The sequence below is a fragment of the Apus apus genome, chromosome 13, assembly GCF_020740795.1.
Source record: "Apus apus isolate bApuApu2 chromosome 13, bApuApu2.pri.cur, whole genome shotgun sequence".
Classification (NCBI taxonomy): Eukaryota; Metazoa; Chordata; class Aves; order Apodiformes; family Apodidae; genus Apus; species Apus apus.
The window spans coordinates 3755449-3767944 of record NC_067294.1 but is presented as its reverse complement, the minus strand read 5'-3'; positions in this window follow the sequence as shown (position 1 = coordinate 3767944).

Here is a 12496-nt window from a genome sequence, read left to right as displayed (position 1 = left end):
AGAGATGATCTGAGAAGAGAATCTCTGCATCTCCTGAGCCATTGTCTCAGAACACAAACAGCAAACTGGCTGCTGACTTGGATTTAGTGCCTTACAGGATGCTATTGGACTAGTTTTGGAAATGCTGTAAGTCATGGTTTCCACAGCAGAAAGGCTGTTTTCCAGAAACAGTTTTGCTTTTCTCCACCTGACAGAGCCTGATGCTGATTTGTGGGTGCAAGAGGTGCTTTGGCTCATGGAGTGGGAAAGATTTTGTAGGAATAACTCTGTATGAGCTGCAGGTGCTTCTTGCAGATCAGTTTCTGGTGGAGAGCACTTGGTATCACAGAATCACAGAATAGATGTGGTTGGAAAAGGCCTGTAAGATCATGGGGTCCAACCATTGACCTAACTCTACTGAGTCCAGTGCTAAACCATGTCCTTAAGCACCATAGCTACAGGTCTTTAAACACCTCCAGGGATGGTGATTCAACCACCTCCTTGAGCAGCCTGTTCCAGTGTTTGATAAACTTCTCAGTGAAAAAATTTGTTCTAATATCCAATCTAAATCTTGAAGTTCAAAGCTCAACAATCCAAATCAAGATGAAAAACCTTTGGGAAAACACAACTTGGAGGAAAATAGCTTTCTTATTCCTCTAATAATTGGAAGGAAAACCTAAAATGCAGGGACAAAACCTGAATTCTGTTGGTTTCAGAGAGTTATATGTAGTCACAACATTTCTTGGTTATTGTCTTCACCTTGCATGGAATGAGCAGTGGTGGAAGACCTTTCCATCTGGTCTCAACACAAGGAAGGGATTTGCAATGAGACTTCCTTGAGGATGTTGAAAGAGAAAGAGATTAACCTAAGTAATAAAATCAAACAATGAGACTCTTCTTCTATGGCTTTCCTTTAAGCCATTGAATTAAAGGCATCAGTTGGATAGGAAATTACACATTCCAAGACTTTTTTGAGGAGCAGAGCAGCCAGCCTTTCAGCTAGGGGTTGTTGCAAGGATGAAGCCTGGCTCAAACCAAGACAGTCTCCCATGTTCTTCTCCACCTTATTTGTAGTTTAATGTTGTATCATCCTTCTGTGCCCTCCATGAGGAATCTCATTTTAATCACTGCAGAAGTTACCTGTGGCAAGAAGGACTCAGTCTATTAATTTCATTCTCCATAGTAGGTTGCCACCACTGACAAGCATTATCAGCAGCTCTTGCAGTGCTACCTGCTGCACTTTCCCCAATAAAATCCAGTTTTAGAAGCTTTCCAAATTTGTGAACTTTCAAGCGTGTAAGAGGAAATTATCCACACAGAACTGGAAAGAGTTGAGACTTGTATTGTCAATACTGGAATCCATGGTGGAATTATACCTGTCCTGAGGAAATGTAGTTGAAAATGAAAACTGGGCATTTCTCATTTTGGAGATGGTCAAAACAAGAGATGGAAGACTAAGAGCTTCAGGGTATGCACCCTTATACTGATCTGTTAATTTAACTCCAAAATAATCAAATACTTGATGTCCAGCTGTGATACATATTTTGAAACAAATCTGCCTTTTCAGTGTCTGAGGCTTTTGATTTTGTTCCAGAGGGGAATGGGGAAATCCTGTGATACTGAAATCACTCCTTACACTGTGGTATATCCCTCCACTGCCATGAGAAGCAGGGTCCTCAGCAGATAGAAGAGCTCTCACTACTTCTGCACATTGACTTCCTTAGCGGGTAACTGTTTCCAGTGTAGCACACAAGAGCCTGGTAATCCCATTTTCTTTTTCCTAATGGATCTGCATTATTTCTTTTTTCCCTTCTTTCTTTTTTTTTTTTTTTTTAAATTCAGCAGCCTGTGGTGGAGCTGCAAGATCTGGCCTTTAGGGCTCTGCTGAAGGCTCCATCTATGCAGTTCAGTAATATTGCTTTCTACTGTATAATGAACTGTACTTTTGAGGGAATTAACTCACATTTCAGATAAAATTATTCAGAGAAAAATGGGGGTTTATGTTTCTTTTATGATAAATGAGACCGTTCTCTTTGTATTTGCAATTTTAATCTTAACACAGGAATAGTAACTTCAACAAGAGCAACAAAAAATGTTGCTTTTCTACATACTAAGGGAAATATAAAGTTAAAAGCATGAAATGAAAGTTGCCTTGGCCAATCCCCAGCCAGAATAAATTCTAGAGCTGAAAGAAATGAGTGAATTACACCTTACATTAAAATTTCCTCACAGGCTTTATCCATATGATTAAAACCAAAGTAATCTTCTCAAGAAATGTGTTTTTTCCAATAAACTGCAAGGATTCATATTGTGAAAAGAACATTTGGCCACCAAAGGAAGATGTTACTTTAAGTACTAGAAATTGGAGGGTTTTGGTTTCTTATTTGAAGTTTCTGCTTGTTTGTATTATTTCAAATAGTCATTTAGTAGCACTTGAAGAGTCTGTTTGTAACTGTCTACCTGATGCACCTAATTCAGTGCAGCTTTATTCTAAAAACTATGGGTATGTAGAGATATATTGGAAAAACTGCCACTCCTGTCAGCTCTCACATACCCCCTCTGAGATTAATCCACATCCCTGCCTGAAACTCTTATTTGCCTACGCATAAAAGATTAAAATTACTTTATGCAGGCAGACTTACCATGGTCAGCTTAATTTTATAATTGAATTTTCTCAAATGCATTTTCTATGCTCATTAACTTCATGAAAATTAATGGGAGTTAACATACAATAAGCCAAACAGATGTGTTTGAAAGGCTCTGCAACACCTACTTTGGACCTGCACTAAGAGCAAGAGAGCTGCAGTTTTCCTTTGTTGCAGAGCCCAGGGAAGCAGTGATGGAGTAGCAGGATTTGCTGTTTGGATGCTATAAAGCAGAGACAAAAGCCAGGTCCTTGCAGAAAATACTTTGAGTGGTAACATCCTCGTTTAACAATATTAGTCATGGAATGTTAATATGTATATTTATTTTTTGAAAGGCTTTCCCTAATCTTTGAAAAGAAAAACAAACAGAAGTTACACGTCTGGGAAAGCAGAGCATTCAGCTGCATCAAAGGCTAAAGCAATATAGATCATTTGCATGATAATCAAAGACAGCAGCCAGTAGCTTTTACCTTCAGGAGTCCATGGGGAGGTACAAAAACCGTCTGCATCTAAACGTTGTATGCAACTCTACATATCAGATGCTCACTCCACGCTTTTTCTTTGATCTTATATGTGGTATTATCATTGATCAGCAAACCCAGCTCAGCTTGAGAAGTATCAGATGTCTCACTTTCTCCAAAATCAGTCTGGAAACACTCCTGGGGATGCGTCTGCTCCTTTAATTTGCTACTGAGATGAAGAATTTTTGAATTAAAGCTGGAATAAATACTAATCATCCTTGATGCTGGTGTGGTAGAACATTTGTAAAACAAGTGGAAAAAAAAAAAAAACAAACCTCAAGGGTTGCTTTACTTTTAACCCTAAACTGTGATTGGTGACATGTAAAGAGGCCCAGTCTGTGCCGCAGACACAACCCCTCATTCCAATGATTTGTGTGCAACTGTTACATTAAATGGGACAGCATATGCCCATCTGAAGGAAGGTATCCTCACTTTCTTCTTCTACTTTACTTCCCATTCTGTTGCACCCACCCAGAAGCCAACTATCTGAACTTCTAGAGTCTCTGCTACTTCATATAACCAGGGGTACCCAGCAACAGTCCAAGACACTCTAGAATAAAACATATAAATTATGATTCAGTACTGAAGAAATATTTTACTTCCCTGGAACTTCCTTAAACTTCTTTCTCCACTGTTCCCTTTTCCTGTCACTTTCTGTACTTTTTTTTACCCTATGTAACATTTGTTTGAGAAGAGTTCCATGTCGGTTCCTCCAGCCTGAGCTCTGCAGGTTTAGCTCACCCTATCTTCTTCTGATTAAAAGTTAATAATTTCATTTTCTCTCCTGAGCTTTTGCAGCTTGGTGTAGGAGACACCTAAATTAGTTCTGCTTTTAGTCCCCCCTCAGAGCTTGCTTGTGCCTGTTCCTGCACTGTGACCATCCGTCTTACTTCTCCAAAGTACCCAATGACAGTGACAGCCTGGGTGACTTGGTGGCTGGGAGCAGGTCTGTGGCTGATGCCATAAGCCTTAACCAGTGAATCTGAGCATTAAATCTAGCTGTGGTGTGAACTGCAAACTAAGAGAAGGGGAAATGGTCCTGGGGGAGCCTGTACCTGGTTTTACAGGCCTATGGCCAAGGGGTTATTATTGCTGCTCAGCTCATCTGTGGTGATTTGCTCCAGGCTGCAGAAGGAGTCAGCAGTCAGTATGTGGCCAGAAATTGATATGTCTTGGGGTCTCATTTCTTTTTCTTTGATATGGTCTCTCCTTAGTAACACATAGGAGAGCACTTTTCCTGTCTATTCCTGTCCATTCCTACTGAGGATGTGTTTTGTTTCCCTCTCCTCACCCTTTATTTCCTCTGTTTCAAAATCCTCAGCTTATTTCTCGTTTCCATTCCCTGTAACTGGTTTTGTGCTGCTCACCTGTAAATCACCAAACTGCAGAACTGTTTTCCTGTCTTTTCAGCCTAACTTATTGGGTGCAGCTTTGAACCAACAGCAATGTACTTGCTCTGAGTAGGAAATACACAGAATATATAATGCAGACTTTCTTGGTGGTTAGAGACATGAAACCAGGATTATTGCAAATAAATCCTGGATCCTGGCTGCTTATTACTTGTCCCTTACTGTACCCAGAGTGGATGAAATTCTTGCTATTATTTTTTTCACTTTTTCTGGTGTTACATCAACTAGGAGATATGAAAAAAATTATATCTTAGCAAAAGTTAAAATTATTTAAACGCATTTAAAAGGCTAAAGAGGTTTGGGTTTGTATTTATTTCCTTTTGTTTATGCTCCAAGTGATCATGGTGCTGAGTTGTAAGGACATGGTCTGATTTGGAGTGACTGTCCAGGGGAAATGACAGGTTGTAAATGCTGTTGATTTGACTGAAATCTCCAAGGGACATTTGTGTAAGCATGTCCCCATTTTCTGCAAACAAGACTTTCTCATAGCATTATGCAGCTATTTGAAATAGGAAAATATAATCCCTTTTTCATTACCTTGGCTGTGTGTGGTGGAAGGGAATTGCATTGCAAGCCAAGTGGCATGACTAGTTGCCAACCTATAATCAAGCTCTGGAATATTAATGCAGTTCTATGCATTTTCCACCCCGGTGACCCTAAGAATCACTTTGAATTGAACCTGGTTAGTGCTGCTTGACAGAATAGATCCATTAGAACTTGGCTTCCTAGGAAAATTTTAGAGCTGCAGTTAGTTGAATCAGGAAAAAAACAACACCAACATTTCTCTGCAGCAGGTTTTACAAGTGGACTGAATATTTCTTAATAGCTGACTAGAGCTGGGGCAGGATTTCTGCACTCTGCCAGAGTCTAATCCCATGTTTTCAGTAATAGTACAATACATTAGACGTTGTTTTCATGAACCAAGTGCTGTGACCTTGAGAATTTTCTGTAACCTTCCCCTACTTTCCCACGCAATCTCTCATGCAATATGAATTTTTATTTTATTGGACAATAAGAACAAAGAGGTGGTGGGAAGTCAACATTGCAGTGTTGTTTACCCTTAGAAACTATTTTCACTTGATGCACTTTCATATGAATTTTACTCTTCTTAATTTTGTTTATTTAGTGATTTATCCTAAAATGACACCTTTTCTACTCTGTCCTGTGCAAGTACTTTGGGAGCAGCTCTAGCAGCTACACCCTCAGCTGCAGCTGCAAGTGAAAAACAAAGGTGTCAGCTTTTTTGTCACTGCAACAAAGGGTGAAGATGCACAGAAAAGCTTTTATTCAAATTGCTCTTCCCTTTTTTCTTAACCCTAAGCATTTATTTATTATTTTTCTTGACTTGAGGTGTTACTTCCATTTTCACTTTTCTGCTTGAGTGAGATGATGACTGGTGTGAAAGTGAGCACTGGTGGAACTGGGCTGACATCTTGGAAAAATAACCATTTCTTTGCCCATGTTACTGAAGAGAAAACTTTCAAACACAATACTATTTTAGGAAAATAAAAGTATGAAGACCAGAGAATATTTATATCAGTTACCTAAATCCTGGGTCTTGCTGATGGTTTGATACTGTTCTGCTGGTGAATAAGTGCTTTATTTAACAGGGATTTTTAAAATCTGTTTTCACCTGTAATTATTCTCATTTTTTTCCAACTATTCTAGGGATGTGGTTGGTTCCTGACTTACATCTGATGTTCCATGATAGCCAGAATGTAGAGAAGGTCTTCAGACTCCATCTCTTCTCCTTTTAAAGGTTTAACAGGTTTAACTTTCATATTATACCTGTGAATTGTTACGTAAGGAATAACGGTTGGAGGTTCTCTAAAAATTAATATTAAACTTGCCCACTATCTACCTCTTCAAGAACTTGTTTACAAGACATCCTTTCCCCTTTTTTCCTTCTTTCCTGCTGTATTTCTTAGCTACTCACACACAGCTGTTCACTTTCCACTGGTTCATAAACCTCTCTTTTCCTTTAGCAAGCGAAGGCCATCATCATCTGAGAGTGGATAAAACAGGATATTGAATCACTGCCACGGACATGAAAGTCATAAGAAAGAGCCAACTTGGATGCTAACTTGGTTTCTAGAGCCTATGGAAATACCTAAGGCTAGAGGAAAAATGCTCTTTTGGATCAGGCCAAGCAGTGAAAGCCTCATGCCAGCCTGCTAAGGGGCCCAGTTTGTACACGTCCTGTCTGGATGTGGGGCTTTCTCTGGTGTGTGCTGTGGGTCAGCTCTGTCTCCTGCATCTGCCATCCTGCCTGGTCCAGGGGTGAGTTGTTGGGATTTCAGGGCTTTCAGCTCCCTCTGTTAGCAGCACCTCTTGCTACTTGTTGAGGCAAGGGCTTTGCTTCTAGAGACCTCTCGCTTCCATTGCTGCTGCAATTACATCCTCTTCCTAGAGAAGTGCAAAGCCAAAACAGGAGAACACGCAGAAGGCTGCAAACTCCCTCTAATCACTGACTCTGGCAGCAGTGTCCAGGCAATATACCAAATTTTCACTCATGCTGCCTGGGTAATCCATAGATGGATTAAGATCTACTTCATACCTTCTGGTATGACCATGCCATGGGCATGCCTCATCTCTGCTCATCTCAATCTAAAATGTGTCTTAAGCTGGTAAGAAAAGCATCTTTTTATTCTTTAGTTTCCTAGAATACCAACACTCTGAAATCTTTAGTTTCAGCACCTCTACCTTGAAAGATTCTTGACTCCTATGCTCTTACTATTGTGAAAATAATCTATGCATTCATCAAGTTAGAAAAATATGACAAGAAGTGGGATAGCCTTAATTAAACAATTTCCTTTTTGTCTAGTCAGTGTGATTAACTTTTGTCTCTGCATCCCCCTGAAACCACAGCACTAACAAATATTGCAAGGCTTTTGAAGATTAAATGAAATGTGCCTTTGATTACATTAAAGATAATGCATTTAGAACTATTCCTTCAGGAGCTCTCTCACCAGTGACAGCACTGATCAATTTGCCTCGTCTTCCCCCGCAGAAGTCATCTTGGAGTCTCCTTGAGTCATCATTTGATCAAAGTGTGTTTGCAATTGGGCAATTTGAGCAGCCTGAATCTTCATCTTAGTGTGAAGGTCCTAAGGGAAAGAAAAATGAGAATGTGCTTCTGCATATGGTAATAAATTGATCTGAGTAAGTGGATAATTACAGGTAGGAAAAACCAAAAGGTTTGGGGAAGAAAACCCTGTTCTTAAAGGCTTGACAAAGAGCTGCCTGAGTTATTATTTTTCCAAGAAAACCAAATCATGACTCCCAATTAGTGCTACCTGCAGGTGTTTCGAGGGAAAAACAACTCCTGGATAACAAAGGCAGGACATCCTCTTATTTTTTCCACAATTCATAGTTTCTTTTTAAATAGAGTTTAAAGTCAGTGAGGATGGGAAAAGACTTTCCTGATTGGTACAAGAATAGCTTGTGCAGGTTTTGTCACTGCAGGTAGTACTGGCAAAGCTTATTCTCTTGCTTTTCCACAACTAAATGCTTGATACACTGGGTAACCCCTGAGGATTTTCTACCTTGGGTAATGGTCATTGTTCTTCTAGACAGAAAACAATTGCTATAAGTTAATTTATTAAACCTTTGTGGTTTCACTTCATCAACTTTGAAGTTCAAGTGCAGCTCTGACTAAAGCTTTGTGAAATGACTGTCACTGAGCACAGAAGTGTGCACTGTGGTTCAGGCTGGAAATCTCACCCTCTGATTTGAACACAGAACTTTGCTTTTTTATTCTGACAGGATGCTATGCTGAGTCCTAACGATAGTTCAAAGATTCCTCTGGATGCTTACAAAAGCCTCTTCATGAGCTAAGAATTTCTGTTTACTTTGAATTCAACCTCAAGAGGAGTCTGGGTGATTTTGGAAAAAAAGAAAATGCTGTGCTGTGCAATCTGTCAGTACATGGTGCTTCAGTGAAGCTTACTGAAACTGCAAACTTGCTACTGAATGGACTTTAAATGCTTTCTGGTGTGCTGGGTACCATCTTATTTCACTTATCTCCTCTAATAGGCAGGGTGAAACCTTCAGAAATATACCAAGAAAGTTTAATTCCCTGGTAAATGCTGTTTGAGTAACTTCTGTGCCAGCTGCTTGAATTCCTTGTGTTTGTTCTTTGGTCTCCTGTTTCTTCAGTACTCTGTAAACTCCCAGTAAATGCCACCTCACGCAGATTGATAAAGATACACTTTATTTCTAGAGGGAACCTCTTAAAAAGGGCTTGAAACATTTCCAGAGATGCACAAGTTACCAAAATAAAGAATTTCAAAAAGTGTTTTCTAGAGACTTACCAGAAGCCTCAACTCTTGCTTTGTTCTTGAATATTGGAAGCTGAGTTTTCAATGTCTCCATGAAAACTTATATTTTTTTCTACTGTAATTTCCTTTAAAAAACCCTTTCATTATCAAAAGATAGTTTTTGTTCAGTAGAATGCACGTTCTGAAGAGGCACAATCATCAGTCTTTGTCTTTTTTTCTGCATCTTTTTATTATCCATAAATAGAATTGAGAGTAACTTTAAGGTATGGAAATTTTATATTAATTTATTGTTAACATAAATTATTGACAAATTTTGTATGATATCGTGTGTTTTGGACACAACATTTAAAAAGAATGCAGAGCCAACCAACCAAAACCTTCGCATGAGAAAAATATTCAGAAAAGCTTCAGATTCTTTCTAGTTTCCTCTTAAGTCTTTCCTTCCTGGACTTCCTCCAGATTCAGGTTATTTCAGCAATAACTCAACTCAGGAATCTTTTCCTTGCTATTAAGTAAACAAAGGTGCCTTTTGCCAATTTTATATATATATATATATATATATATATATATATATATATATATATATATAAAAAAAACAACTTCTGATTAGAAACCTGAAATTCCAAGAGCAATTCCCTGAATAATGGGATGTCTGAAGGTGCATGTTGCAGGGGTTTCAGATATTGTCATCATACAGAGCAAGAGGGTTTTTTTCAGAAGGAAAATAGTATTCTCAACTACTGACATTAAATAATACAATTAAATGTCAGCATTATTCTGCTTTAGAAAACCCATTAAAATTATATTAGGAAAAAGTAAGTCTGGTTGGTCAGGTATGAGCTGAGATTGCTTCAAAGCAAAAAGGACTTCCCAGCCAAAATACATATTGAACAGAACACGAGAATAAATTTTAAGATGCAAAATAGAAGTCTTTAAGAACTCCTTATAGGTTAATTTTGAATTTACTGGCAGTTTTCAGGATGAGAAGTTTAGTATTAAGACTGCAGCTTGACAGATATCAGGGATTTGAAATCTGAAGCTTGAAGTTCTCATAAATCTTTCTATTAAGCTCTCTGACAAGTTCCAGAAATTCAGGCAATTGGATCTGGAGTTATTTATGTGCTACCTGACAGGAGTTAATAAGTGTCGTACTTCCTCAGACATATATAAAAATGTAAATTCTTTTGAGACTTCTCTAATTTATACATCAGCTTTGCTGATGTATATTTCACTTTTGCACATTATTTTTTAAAGTGAGCACTATGGCCTGGAGGGAGGAAAAAAACCCTATAAAATCCTCCCCTACCTTCTATATCCAGATAGGTTTTCTGGATGCAATTCTACCTAATGATTAATACTCTCTACAGTTTTTCAATGCAATACCCAAGAGCCCCAAGACTAGGAAAAATGGCACATTGTCAACATGAGAGTAATTTGTGCATTAACTTTAGTTTCCTCGTGCTATGAGTTATTTAAATAACAAGCTTCCCATGTCTGAGTAATCCTGCCTAAATCCTTGGGATATACTTATTGAAGGAGAAAACCAGGAGTTTTTAAATGAAGTATGCAATTTTTTCCTTATGTATATGTTGTGGCTCATTAATCCCTCTCCTTGCAACTACAACCCAGATGATATTTTGATTATCAGCTGCTGCCTTGAGAACAGAAATTGCAAATTCTCCCCTGATTGCATTGCTCTGGGGTGCAGGAAGGCTGGAAGAGCTGAAATTGAAGAGGAATTGTAGAAATTACTCAACCCCTTTGATCACTGCAGTGTGGCACTGGAGCGATCATGATGAAGAGATGTATGGGATATGTGGGATATTCCTGTGGGAAAACAGCTTTAGAAAGGGCTTATTCATCACCACTTTCTGCATCTCCCATATTTCTTTTGCCTGTTCTGCACAAGGCATGACTGCACCATTGCTACCTGGGTATAAAGAACACAGATTTCTCCCAGACTAATTAATTGAGTTTCAGTTTTTACACTGACATTTTCCAAGTTACTCATGGGGCTTTCCCAGTGGGATTTAGTCATGTAGTTCCTGCTAAATTACAAAATCCCCAAAGTAATTGGATGATTTTCCAAATCACAGGCTTGATGCTCTAACACTTATGATTTCACTCAGTTGGGTACATCATTTCCCCATACAGCTTATATTTTTCTTACCTGGAAAAGGAAAAAGAATCAGGTTTTCTTTCCTCTATGGTTAGAATTCCAGAAGGCACATTTGCCTCACAAGCTATGATTGGAAAAATATGAACATTGAAAGCAGTAACCAGAAGAAACTGGACAGGCTGCAGGATTTGGGTCTTGGACGTGTATTCCCTATTCCTAAAGCAACAAGGATGCATAAATCAGGAAGCAATTACATGCTCATAAGGTGACAACATGTTTGGAATGTCTGTTGCTTTTATTTTTTATTTTTTATTTTTATTTTTGATTTTATTCCCTGCCTGTTTTCCAGGCAGAGCAGTTTCAGGTGGTCAGTTAAGCATTCCCTCTGTGTGCAGTGATCTCAGAGGTGTGCACAGGCATCACTCCAAACAGGTTAATTTGTGTGGTATTTGTCTTTGTTTATTGATGCTGATACAAAGTGAAAATAAAGGGTAATTCTGAAGAGGAAAGGAATATGCTCAGTTGGTTCATAAGAGGGGAAGAGAAGCCCAAGTAGGAATCCTGTAAAAGAGAATGAGACAAAAATACTGAAAACCTTGTGCAATGATGCCAAATGAGCACGGATTATTAAACACCATCATATCAAAATCCCCACTTTGTTAATCCAAAAAGTAGGGCTAAATGAGGAAAAAAATAATACAGAGGTAAAATAGAATACATTTTTTTCCTAGCTGGAACACTCTGCTACTAGTTAAAAGAAGACCACTGAAGGCAAAAAAAAAAAAATCAGTAAAAGGAAAATTGGCTTCATCCTGGCTCAAACCAGGACATTAGTTCTGCTACACACTAAAAACTCACTCTGCACTTGCTGATTTCATTCAAATGGTGAAAATCCCACAGATTGTGGACAATATTATTGCATTTATGCAGGGTTATGTCTTTTTTTTGGGGGGGTTGAAGGCCCAAATTCATTATAAGGCAGAAAAAAATAGTTCTGTAATGAATAAAAGTAATTTATACAAGCAATACCTCAACCTGCATTTATTGAAACTAGAGAGAATATTCTCTTTGGTTTTGATGCAGGAGGGAACAAGTCTTTCATGATATGCAGCTGGGGAGCATAGAAATTTCTAGAAAACCTTTTATTTCTCTATACAATAGAGTAAATGAGAAATAGGAAGATTATGTTCCAACTTAAATGCAAAATCAGTAGAGAAATATTGATTCCCTTGTCTAACTAGTGGATAGTGGATTTCTTCCAAACAATCATAAACTGAATAAAAGCTGAATAAAGATTTTATAGGGAAAACCCCTATATGACTGCATCATACAACATTGAAGATACACTTTGCAAAGCAGCTCTGTGGGGAAATAAATGTAAACTGAAGTAAGCCAATGAAGGGTTGACTGAATTTGAAGTGCTTTCTATATTGTGCTCTTACAGACTAAAGAAGGAGTGTCCCCAAGGCCCCCTCCCCCCATCTGCCCTTAACTCACATGTGTTGAATCACAAGTGCATTAAAACCAAAAGTGTCAGCTCACC